The following is a 12,801-nucleotide window of genomic DNA, read 5'->3' on the forward strand; positions in this document are numbered from 1 at the left end:
CTGACATCAGATGCCAATCTGTTGCTCCGCCGGTACCCATTCTAAGTAGGGCAGCGAAGCAAGAAGTTCAGCCTGCTCCAACGAGGAGCTGTTGCATTCCCTGCATACCCCACGGTGCCACTGAGCTCCGGAAGGGCCTGGTGCTTTTAGAGGAAGAGCCACAGTGTCCCTAGCACATCCAGCTCCCCGTGGCACCCTAATGACAGGAAGCCAGACTGGCACAAGGACACAGGCTCCTGCAGAGCCGAGGGTTTAGGGGCCTGAATGTCAGAGAATGTGGGCTTTGCAGGCAGAGTCTGTGCCTAGGTCTTCAGGTCTTTACAATTTCTGTATCTAACTCTTTGCTCTTAAAAGCCTGAGATGCTAAATTTGAGACATGACATAAACAGGGAAGGTAACAAGCAAAATTGGTCTGGGAAGAGGGATGGCAGCAGTAGGGCCATGGCTTCATTCAGGGATTTTAGCCAAGTGCTAGTGCCTGTCCATGGGGGAGTGCCTGTGTCCAGAATGACTCCACACAGAGGCTGAGGCAACAAAACGAGTTGTTGATTTGACTTTCTCTATCCAGGACCTTGCAAAAGAAAATTTACAAGCACAGTATGTCTTCCCAAGACTGAACGTTTGCTCACATAATGAGGTTAAAAAAAAGAAGAACTTGGAAGATTTTATATAACTGCACCATCTCATGACACCTGCCATAACAATATTTTATTTGTCAGTCTTTTCTCATCCTTAGTCTCTTGAAGCTTGACTAGGTTACTGCATCAAAGGGAAGGAGTAATAGTATCACTTCAGATAAAAGAAAAAAGAGAAGCGTGCTGTGTACAATCTGCCCATCATGTCACTTCACAGTTACGTTAACCAAACAGCCAACATACCTATGAAAAACACACAGTCATATAATGTGGCAATCCACGTAAACTAGAGCTTCTTCTCAGGTGTGGTAAAAATGCTTCATTCTTACATGGTAGCTGTAGTTCAAAAAGATTTATGCAGATTAATTAATGTAACATACTTTATGCACATCAACTCACCAAGGCAGAGAAAGATTAAATGAATGGCAAAACACAAAATTTAATAGACAAGGGAAGTGGCATAGCAATAAACACCATGGAACTCCTGGATTCGAGAATTAAGAGAAAAAGACTTAATACAACTATTTCCTTTCCCTTTCTTAAAGTACGCATTTCAGACAGCAAGTTCTGCTGTGCCCAGCACTGAGCACATCGTCAGCTCTTTGCAAGTACTGAGCTGAATAAATGATGTTAACTGTAATCCCATTCCCTTGTCCTAAACCACTAAATCTATCAGAATTTTAAACCTTCATATTTAACTGACTTTGGTAAAGATAACTCTGCAAGTGCATGTTAAGCTGTGATATCTCAGCACTACTAATTAATATGTAATAATAATAATAATCATGACTAATAATGCTGCCGTAATAAGGATTTAATCCTACAGATCATTTTTATGAAAGCACTTTGATAATAATGATTATTTATTCTTACAGTGCATTTTTCACGCTAGCAACTTCAAGTACAGTGATGATTAATAAAGCTAAGGAAATTGAGAGATATATAAAATAGCAAGCTTATGAGACTGCCAATGTGCTGATCTTATTAAATAAACATTAACAAAAAATAGAGCTGTAAAGGAGATTCTCTTGGGGGAGGGAAAACAAAACCAACAAAAACCAAAACAACCACCAAACCAAACCAACCCCCTCGAGGCTATGTCAGCAGGATTGAATTGACCTGTGTATCAATGTCATTTCCATTGTCACTCTAGCAAACAAAATAAAATAATAAATAGCACTTAGTGAGCTGCGGACTGGGCTGTCAGCTGGTGTAAATGGGTGCATTGGCATTAATCTAAAGCAGCTGTGCATCTGGCCCTACATTTTCAAAGGGCTGCAAAAACATAAGAAAATACCCAATATGTCTTGTCCATGATGACTTTAATGCAGAGCAGAGGAAGGTTACTTACTGTCAACGTTCACACACTCGAGCGATGGCTGATATATATATCTGAGCTACTTAGCTGGATTAGGCATCCTGAGATGTGCTAGGCCATTTTTGTCTGCCCTGACTGTGATTTAAGTTCAGGAGAGATGCCTCTTGCCTTCCTCCTCTCATCTTCCCACTGCTGCAGGCTAAACCAAAGGCTTTGCTATGACCCAAGTTAGATTCCCTTGGAAATTCACAGTGTGGCAATAGAGAGAATTCACCTGGTTCAAAAAAAAAAAATCCCCCAGTAGGGATCCATTTAGCCTGCAAAGCATTACATGGGCAGCATTTTGCCAAAATAGCTCAGAAAGGAAATTACCTGGGCTGGCACAATTTCTAGCAGCAAAGGAAATCTTTTGCAGGATGGTTTAGGTAATTAGAGAAGTCTCATCAGCAACAGAGCAGTTTTTAGACTCAGAACTTCATGCTTGTCAAGATTTTGCTAGCTTGACTTTCTTGGCAGAGCCTTGGTAGAAGAGACCAACCTTAAGAGCAGTTTCAACAGGAAAGACCTCCCACAGAAGTAGACAGTACTATGGTGGCAGCAACTTTCTGCTTAAAAATGTCCCGACTACCTGCCAGATCATTGATGTGAAAGCAGAAAGAAAGGGATTCGGGGACAGACAAAAGATGAGAGAAGTCCCTGACTGGAGGTTTACTCTGACATCATGTATACATGGAAAACATCCACAGGGACTTGCTCCACAGTGATGTCCACGTGCTGGCATCAGGAAAGCAGAGAGGGGAGCCCTGGGTTTTGTAAGGAGTTATGTGCTGGTATCCAAACACCAGGTATGAGGGAGAGAGGAGCGAGTCTGTGGAAGAAGAGCTGAAGGAACTTATTGCAGGGGAATTCTGCAGTTCTTTTTCCTCCACTTCTTCCTCTTTATAATCATATTTAATTAGGCAATTTGGGAAATGATTGCACAGAGAAAGATAGAAACTCCAGGTAAGCAGCCACCCTCTGATAAAAGAGAGGCCCAGCCCACGGCCAGGAAGGCGACACGATGGTAAGAAATAGCTGGCGCGCTTTGAATACGTACTGTGTAAACACTGTCTGAGGCTCATGGAGTAGTGAATGGAACCAACCATCTCTTTGTGAAGGGGATGAACAATATTTCATTCCACATAAATATCAAGAGTAGCCTCCAGCAACAGAAATCAAATCTGAATAGGAAGAGATCTTAGCAGATCTAATACAGGCTTTCGCCAGTACTGGTCGATCCTTCTTTAAACTAATTTGTGAAGAAAGAGAACAAAGGGCTGGATGTTTCTCTTCAGACAGTCATATTTTCTACGTCAAGAGTAAATTATGTTGAAATGAGAATAAGAAGTCATAAAATATAATCAGACTATTATGCAGGTAAGAACTGTGGGGAAGATACAGCCCTCCACGACGCATTGCTAGTGTAATGTATGATAAGGAGAGACAACAGAAATCAGTGGAAAAAATTTGGCATGCAGTGATTTCCTTCCCTAGGCCTCCTGCAATTTGCAGAGCTCTGCAGAATTTCTTGGGCTGCTTGGTCAGCTTTCTCTTCTGCAGAAATATTCTTGGGTTTCAATGCTAACTACCAAAGCTACAGACGGAGGGTAGTTGTAAAAGGTTGATTTGCAGAAATATTTATAAATTCTGTAGCTTTCTATTTTAGGTGTTCAATTTAAGGCTTCTGGTGGCTTTAGGCATCTGTCTTGTCTGAGATTTCTCCGTGGTGCTAACAGAAGTGAAGCTGAAGACTTGGATTCTTCATGAAGTGGGAACTGGGGCTTCGAGTCTAGAGAAAATGGAATCCAGAGGAGAATCATAAACACACAAGTTCTCTTTGCACATAGATGTTCCTATTGGAATTATCAAATAAATCTTGAAATAATCACATGGGCCAATCTGTGTGGCAATGGAAATAAACAGCTCTTTTGTAAGGGATTTCCAGGGCGATGAAGATAGGGCCTGTCTGCAGCTGGTAAGAACTCACAGGACACGCTCATTGGACTCTGGTTGCTGTTCAGGCTGATGGGAACTTCTGAGATTTACATTCCCTTTCACTTTGCCTGTGTTTCAACAACATGCAGCCTAGTATTTGTGCTTAACCACATATGTACTTGCTTAATTGTGCCCTGCTCAGCCTGTCAATGCATTCTCCCCCCTCAGCTACTCTGCATTTTGATACGTACCAGAACATCATCCGAAGTAAACCTCATGTTATCAGAGGCACATTTGCTCAGTGTTTGTGCTGAGACCAAAGTTGCAGATTTAAAGGGGAAACTCTTTCCCTGAAGGACTACCCCCAAAAACATTTTCACAGAGGTTGGAGAATATATCATGCGCAGAGCACAGATCGTAGAGGACTTCTCCGGGAGTCTCACCAACACCATATTTGAACAGCAGACTGAATCCAAAAGAGGGAAAAACACCCTGCACGCATGTCAGTGGGATGTTCAGCATGCAACACGTGAGACGTGTGTGGTGTGCTTGTTATGAAACTTTTGTTAGCTTGGAGAAGGCTTCAGAAGAACAGAGTCTAAAAATGGGATCATTTAGGCTGTGAAGAATAGGAGATGATGGGAAGTTCTGGGGTACATGGAGAGGATATTAAAGAGTAGCAACTAGCTAAGCTTTTAGGGAATCACCTTGCTTACAGGGAAACCAGGCATGAGAAAATCAGATTGCTCACACAAGTCTTTTAGTCAACTCAGAAAAAATAAAGCATTTGGCCAAATTACAGTTACAGTTTGTAAATGCTGGCAGGGCCCACAGGATCAGTGAATGAATTTTCACCAATAACAGGTATATACTGAGAAAAAGTGCCAGCAGAGAGCTAATTCATGGGCTAGAACCTGGGATCTGTAAAGGAGGGACGCAAAGGCTGTAAGGGTGTAAACTCAGACCTGTTTCATGTGGGGAGCCGCAAGCTTCTGCCACCAGCAAGGTGCAGAGCAGCCCAGGATGGCACCAAGACAAAATGAAGCACAAGAGTGAGCTGGAAAAAAAGGGGAGAGCAGCTTCCTGCCTTGGATCCAACCATGTGGTTAAAGACATGGTTGATCCTGATCAATTTGACTTGCCTGCTGCAGCTTCTGTTAAACAGAAAATCCATCAGAGGAAATAAAATATCATTCTGTTTGTTCTTAAGATTTCCATTTTTCCTTTTCTATAAGGTTCAAAATAATACTTTGTTCATAAAAGTCAACATAGCATACTTGAAAGCACTAAAAAGTGAGCTGTTTGTTTATCCTCAGGGCAGGTGCTCTGTAGATTATCACAGTCAAGCTTTGTTGTTTTGCATTACAAAGTCTCCAACCTTGACCTAAGAGGACAACTCTTCCTATTTCCCCTCAGCTCCAAGAAAAAAAAAGAAAAGAAAAAAAAGAAGAAGAAGAAAAAAAAAAAGAAGACATAATCATTCTTATTCTTTATTCTAAGCCAGTGCTTTGTCTTGCTTTAGCAAAGCCTTTGCTGTACAGACTCATATACAAGTTTTCAGGTTCCCTCTACTTGGCTGTTAATGCTGAAGCTAGCTGGAGCTGAAATGGCTGCCTTAGACTGGTTGGAAAATTAGAAGCGTAGACTCTCTTGGGGAATTCAGCAGCGTTAATTGCATGACTTGGGAATCCTCTGGGGAAACCTTCCAGGTGACATGTAAGGAATTAGACACACATATATCTCACTTTAATATGAAGGGAAGCTGAGTGCTCATCTCCCCGCACAATCTGTTGACAACTTCACCCTTACGCTGAATGATGACACACAGGTGGAATTACCTTCTTCCATTAAGGATCTTTAGAAAAACATATATAACAGCAAAGGCTTGCAAAGGGTCTCCTCCCAGATAAATATTGTAAAAATCCTAATTTCTGGAGTTATCTCAAATGAATAAATCTCTAAAAAATACAAAATGTTTTTTATTCATGGGTATGTGGGAAAAAAAAGTACAGTGAATTACTGCTGCAGTCACCTGCCCTGGTGTGAGCTGGGATACAAGGGAAAAAATGCACACTGCAGCTCCAAACGGGAGGTGCAAAGGTGACTTTTGAAATCCCCTGATCCCAACCTAATTGCTAGACAGTCCCCAAGCATAAGTTAGAGCAGCCTTCAGCATCTGCATCTAAACATGCCTTTTGTTCCCATCCAAAGCCCATCAGGAACCCATGCCCCTATACCACAGAGTATTGTCTGGAAAAAGAATTAATAGGTTCCGGAGCCACTTGCTTCATCAGCATGCAGAATGCCTTATTTAACTCTTTGCATAACTTCAGCACTGATATTTTGACCACCTGTGAGAATGTGAGAGCATACTGCACTGCTCGGTTCTTCATAATCTAACAACAATCCTACATGGGCTAGTAAAAATTTATTTCTATCAATGGCTCTTATGATATCCAAATCTGTGAAAATTTATGATATATATTTTTTTAATGTTACTGTGCAGAAATTGGAAAGCTATAACCTTCCTTATCTCTGGAGGTGGTCTGTAGACCTCCAGCAGTATCCAGTTATCTTGGAAAAGTGTTCTTGTGCCCAGACAGGCACTGACTTGAAACTTCTGGTTGTTGAGCAGCCAAAGGACAGATACAGCCCAGATGTCACCATGGATGTTTATCTTGACTACCTGCTTTGATAGGCATAGATACTTGGCATCAAGTTTATTTTGTTAAAATTGGTACCAGTGGAAATTTGATATTTATAAAAAACATTTTTTTCTTATAAATGCTGCAATGTAATTATTAATACATAGGGCTATCATATTCACACACAACATTCACACATAAGCAAGTAAGGGAAATATCTACTTACAGCTCCTCATGAAAGACAAAATTATCTCCCTGCTTTTCCTGCAGTGTCAGGGTGGTGGAGGGTTACTTTTCTGTAGAACAAAAATAAACTACAGACGGGAATGATGGGTTGGATCCTGAACAAGAGGCCACAGCCTGCAGGAATCAGCACATGGGTGTAAAAATGACACAGGGCTAAACTAGTCTGCAATACATCTTGTTCTAAAACAAGACTTTTTTTGAGCCTTGGATTTTCAAAGCAGTCAAAGATAGTTGGAAACTTGACTCCTAGAATATATGGAAATGATGTGTTTCATACTTGTAGGTTCCATTGGAGAAAAAAAATGTTTTGCCCTAGTTGCAATTAAAAAAAATACAAATAAAAAACAACAACAACAACAACGAAATTCTCTCAGTTTACACTTTGGCTAATCCATGTCCTTCTCCAGAAGGAATGAGATTGCAACTCTGCAGAATCAGGTGGCTGGCAGCCGGGCACCGGGGTGCTCAATATTCAAACCCAGGTATTAAAAGTGAAAAAGAGAAACTGTGTCAAGGAAATCTCCATCAAACATACCCTTGTAACTTAAGATCAGAGGCCCCAAGCATGTTACTTTTGAATTCTTGCAGGGTTACAGGCCTCCAAAATAAATCAGCTCTGCCAATTGTGAAACACCCTAGAGCATATATTGGAAACATTCACTGTCTTTTAAAGTGACAGATTAAAATCTCTAGTAACAAAGTTTTGCTCCTTTTGTTGAGCAATCCTTAAGCAATTCCACTCAGGCTTGCAGTGAAGGATTTGGGTATTCTTCTGAAAACCTTCCAGCAAACCACACCAGCCTACTTCAGGCTCATCCTGATCTTACTTGTACCAGCAAAAACAAATGTAACTAGACTGCATCAGAGATACTTTGGGGCATACCCAAAATTAGGCTCCAGCTGCGGACCTGTGTATTTTTATGCTCAGAAGCCCTAAGTTTGGCATGCAGAAGAGCTCTGCTGGTGGGGACCAGGGAGCACTGGCCCTGAGGTGCCGTAACTCAGCCCCGTCCCTGCTGACTCTTCCCTCGATACACCCCATGTTGTGTCTCGGATGCTATCGGTGTGCCAAAGCAGCAGCAGCAATACAACAAATGCAACTGTAATAGTGTCTCACTGAGCCCCTCACAGGATGATAGGAGATACCTGCCTCCAAAACACCCGTGATCTGTTTAGACAGAGATGCCTTTTTGTGTGGCCTTCCTGGCCACAGCTAGCTCATGGCAATGGCCGGGCTGGGACCATTCCCAGCCTCTGCTTGAAAGAAGAACTTATTTCTTGTGCTTTCTGCAGAAAACATCTGAGGAAAAATCCTTGGTCACTGTGGTGGCCCCAGGCTCCGTGATCACCTCAGAGCTGTGCCTGGCGCAGTGGTGTGGGCGCAGGCCTCACCTGGGCAGCAAACGCGGCCTGTGTCTGCCCCAGGCTGGGGGGGACTGAAAGAACTGCAAAAGGAAGGAATCTGGGGGAAATTATTCTTCTGTGTGACTTCAGTTAAAAGGATATGTTTCTCATAATGGGCAAATGCTAACTTCAAGAACAGGAGTGGGAGACACCATAATTAATTCTTTCTTTCTGAGTTTGTAAGCAATATCACACAACCACTCCAGGAAGTACAAACAACTGCCTTATTTGTAACGAACTAACCCTGAAACCTAATTAAATTAAAAACAAAATAATAAAAAAGTATTTAATTATGCAATAGCACTACAAAAAATATTTAGCTAATGTGCCTGCTCGTAAATTCCTTATAGTCACCCTCCCCATGTGAAATAAAGCACAGCCAGGTTCTTCACTGACTGAGTACATGACATGTTGTATGACACATTTACAACCCCAAAACCGGTTAGATTTGCAGTACAACACAGCAGATGGAAAATTGGGAGGATGGACAAGACATTATGGGATATACTGAATTTCATATCAGAAGAAGTAATATGGTGGCCCCTGCTCTGACTACATTATTCATTTTCATATTTAATTCATAAAAAACTTCTTCTAATTTCCACGAGGTTTCCAGCCTTTTGCAAAATACGGTCCCAGAATCCTGACATCCTCCCGTACAATTCTGGTTGAGCTTGGTAGGTAGAAGTAAAAAGCCTAATCTTAAAGATAAAGCCCAAAGCCCTGACTACATACTGTCTTTAATGTTTAAGTACATTGTAAACAAGCTAGAAATTGTAAACAGCAGCTTTGAGAAAGGAAATAGGTGGATTTTGCTTCAAACATCTTTTGAGAAGGGCCAGATTCTGATCGATATGTAACAGTAATGTAAATCAGAAGCAATCTCCCTGAAGTTAATAGAGATCACATTCCAGGCTCCTGAGCTTTTGCACACTGAATTTAACTATCTGTCATGCCTGCGAGGTTACAGCACGACCTGAAAGAAGGTATGGTGTAAGATCAATGTTAAGGAAAGAGTTTCATTTAAAAGACCATCTTTTCCCATCAGACATGATAGGAGATTTATTATTCCAATATTATTGTTGAAACTAGAAGAGAGAGAAAAAATAAACAGGAACATATATTTTCATTTTATGACTGCGAACAACATTTCATACTGTAAACATATCTTGGTCTATAACATTTACCCAGTAAAAAAAATAATTTCAATACAGTCCTTATTGCTAGCTCGGCAGAGCCTCCCCAGAACATTGTGTTAATGATTAATATGAAGTCAGTGGAATTCCACAGTTGCTGAGAGTCTAGTGCCCAAGAATGAACTGCATTGCTAAATCAGCAAAGACAGTTGTCAAGGTAACCTCTATGTAATCTATTTAACTGGCTCCCAAAACACCAATCAAGGTCAGATAACGCACTCAAGCACCATATGAACACACTCATACGGCATAAAGCTTTGTATCAAGACAGCAGGGAGGAAAAAACCTCATTAGGAAGTAGGGGGAAAAAAATAAATTCAGTTTTGAGAAGTGTTAATTGGGATTGCAGTTAGCTTTGTGGGGAAAGTATGCCACTCGTCTGACTGTGTTTTATCTGTGGTAGAAGTAATTTCACTCCAGTTCAGTCTGAACGGAAATATCCTTCTACCAGTGCTTAAAAAAACAAAACCCCAAAAAGTAAAAACAGCCACCGATAAATTATTCATTTCATTTATTGTTTTATTAATGCCCAGACTGGTACCTACACTCTGGTACACAGTTCTCGTTTTGTTTTGCTCTGCAATAGGTTTTCATGTTACTTCAGAACAAACGATGCCAGCAGCATCTCAGGGCTGATAATGCGGCTCCCCACATGAGCACAGTTCCACAGGTCCTGCTCCCCTGCTGCCTCGCCCCTCCCGTGGAAACTTTCCACCCTCCGGAGTGGCTTCTAGAAAGGAGAGTGTCTGCTTGGATTTACAATCTGATGGGTAGCTTGAATTTGAAGTCGTGTTGCAAATATTATTTACTTTCTCTGCATTCACATCTCTACGGCGGTAACAAGGGCTGGCAAGAGTCACTGGGGTCTGAACTGATTTTTATTCCAACAATTGCTGTGCATACAAATCAACATCCTTTGCCTGATATTTACTGCTTTGCTCATCTTGGAAGCAAAGAAGAGCAAGCATTATGAGAATTAAAAAGGTTGCCTGTTTCCCTTGGAGCTTCTGTACCTTTGTCCTCTCCTGGAAAGCTACAGTACTTTGCAACTTCTTACAGCCTCTGCTCCTCAATGAATCGCAACAAATATCCCTGTGCTGCTCACAGTGAAAGTACATACCAAGGGAGCTATTTCCTTCCGTCAGTTATACAATGTCAGTGTCATGGAGCTGTGCTAAATCAGGACCCTGCTCCTGTTCCACAAAGATGCCAAAAGGTCCTGCCAGAGAGAGGGAGAGCTAAAAATAGCAGATCCAAAACTGCAAAAGGCAATCACTGTAAAGACCATATAAATATCTCCGTGTTCAGACAACATTTTTGGCCATTGCCTTCCATAGCAAACAATCAGAACTCTACTTTAAATGCAGAAGGGCTGCATATATCATACATCGATGGAATCCTGAGAGCTGAGGCTCACTAGCAACTCCGGTCAGGTTCTAGATGTAGCATTTCTCAGGATTTTCTCCTTTCTAGCACAGTGTGAGATCCGTATGCCTGTCTGGGAACCGTGCAGGATCCAAGGGCTACAAAACCCTGTACCAGATTAGGAAACAAGGAAGACAACTGCACATTCTAGTCATCCCCATGTGGGCGGGTGCGATGGTGCCACAAGCTGCTGCTTATCATGTTGCTGCTGAAAGCAGCTGTGTAGGCAGAACACCACAGCCTTCAGAGAATCACCCCAGGGACTGCTCTGGACCCACCAAAACCTGAAATGACAAAGCTGCTAAGGTGCCTCCAACCTACTTGAGAGAGCCAGCCTTCAGGAGAGGACAAACTGCATGTCTTGGAGGTGCAGCTCTGGACCTCACCTACCAGCTGCAGGGCAGATGTGCTCCACGCTGCACCCACACACCCTGCACATCAGGGCTGTGTTCCAACACAGTTCCTGTCTCAGGGAAGCAAGACCGTGGGCTGGGTAGGACCTAAATCTCATCCAGATGTGGTTAGGATAGACACGGAATGAGCAATTCAATACAAATGGCTTAAAGGTCCAAACGTTATCCATCACATTTTTCGATAAAATAACCATCACTGTAAAACCTGAACGTATTAGCGATATTCAGGAACTGATCTCCACCACAGACTGGTTAGGTACAAAAAGCTGTGGGCTCCATTTGGAGCTGAAGAGCGGGCAGGGTAAGTGACTTGCTCAGGGTCAAGCAGGACGCAGGTGACAGAGTCAGAGACGGATACCCAATCGCCCCAAAACCCAGCCCAACTGAAGCACCGAGGTCTCTGTCCTTAATGGAGCCACTTGAGAGCTCTGAGCACCCACAACACCAATTCATTTCAGATTTCTCCCAGAGGTAAGAGCACTCGGCACTTGTCAGGTGTGTTAGCATGAAAGGAAGGTGCTCGTGTATCTTTTCAAGCCCTAGAGACTGTCTGCTTTCAACAAGAAATTAGCAGTTTGTCTCTGGGTTTTGACATGCCAGACAGAGGGGAGGACTGACAGCTAATGAAGCTCTGAGACAATTACAGTAACTCTCCCATGATGAACTGATCCACCCCTGCATCATTGGGTGCCAGAATAATGAAAGTTGGGCTATCTGTAGCATATCTCCTTTTGTTCTACTACAAACACTGATCTGACAGTGCAAATAAAGAGTATGAACATGGAAGGAAGGCTCATTTCAAGAGACACTATGCCAGAAGATGCTGGATGCAGTCAATCAAAGTAAGAGTCTGTTTCTTGTCCCAGCAAGTATGTGATAAGCCAGCTTTCGAACCAAACAGGACTATAAATACAAATATTTATTGCAGTGTTTGAACTAACCTAGTATTTCAGAAGGTGCTTATGGTTTCTAAATGTCTTTCAATGTGGGCCTAGGTTACTTCTGAGATAATTTGATTACCTGAACAGAATCAATTTAATTTCAGTTCATAATTAAAATACTCTGCCCAGGTACCTTTTGTTTTTAAAAAATACATTGTTTTCTTAGTTAATTGGGATTAGAACTGTAGGCATGGTCTGTACCCAAAACACTCCTCTCTGCACCCATGCAATTGTTCCTAATTTCCGTGAAAGTTTAATGCAGGCATGTACAGCGGGTAACACCACTTACTCAGTGAGATGTAGCACAGCCAGTGTAGGCACTGCTGGTAGGAGAAGCTGCTCGCTTCCCACTCAGAGGCAGGATAATATAGTTCTTGGGGATGGCCAAACATAAATACACAGATGGAAGATAAAGAAGGTTGGTCCCAGTATAATATACAGGCATAAAAGTAATTCTAAAAGCCACAAGTAAATGTATACGAAATGACCACTCTTCCAGCACCATCTCAGTCCTGCATCTTATTACAGTAAAATCATGTTTAAAATTGTTTTGGTTAGCACTCCCTATATGGAAGTAATTTCTGGAGGTAACAACCTGAAAGTA

The 12,801-nt window shown here is 42.0% G+C and overlaps 1 protein-coding gene across 3 annotated transcripts in view; it reads right to left on the bottom strand.

The window, feature by feature from the left end:
* MAMLD1 (mastermind like domain containing 1) overlaps window positions 1-12,801 on the bottom strand; it is a 254,357-nt gene that overhangs the window by 121,847 nt on the left and 119,709 nt on the right. The window lies entirely within an intron of this gene.

Source organism: Anas platyrhynchos, chromosome 10 (genome assembly GCF_047663525.1).
Source record: "Anas platyrhynchos isolate ZD024472 breed Pekin duck chromosome 10, IASCAAS_PekinDuck_T2T, whole genome shotgun sequence".
NCBI lineage: Eukaryota > Metazoa > Chordata > Aves > Anseriformes > Anatidae > Anas > Anas platyrhynchos.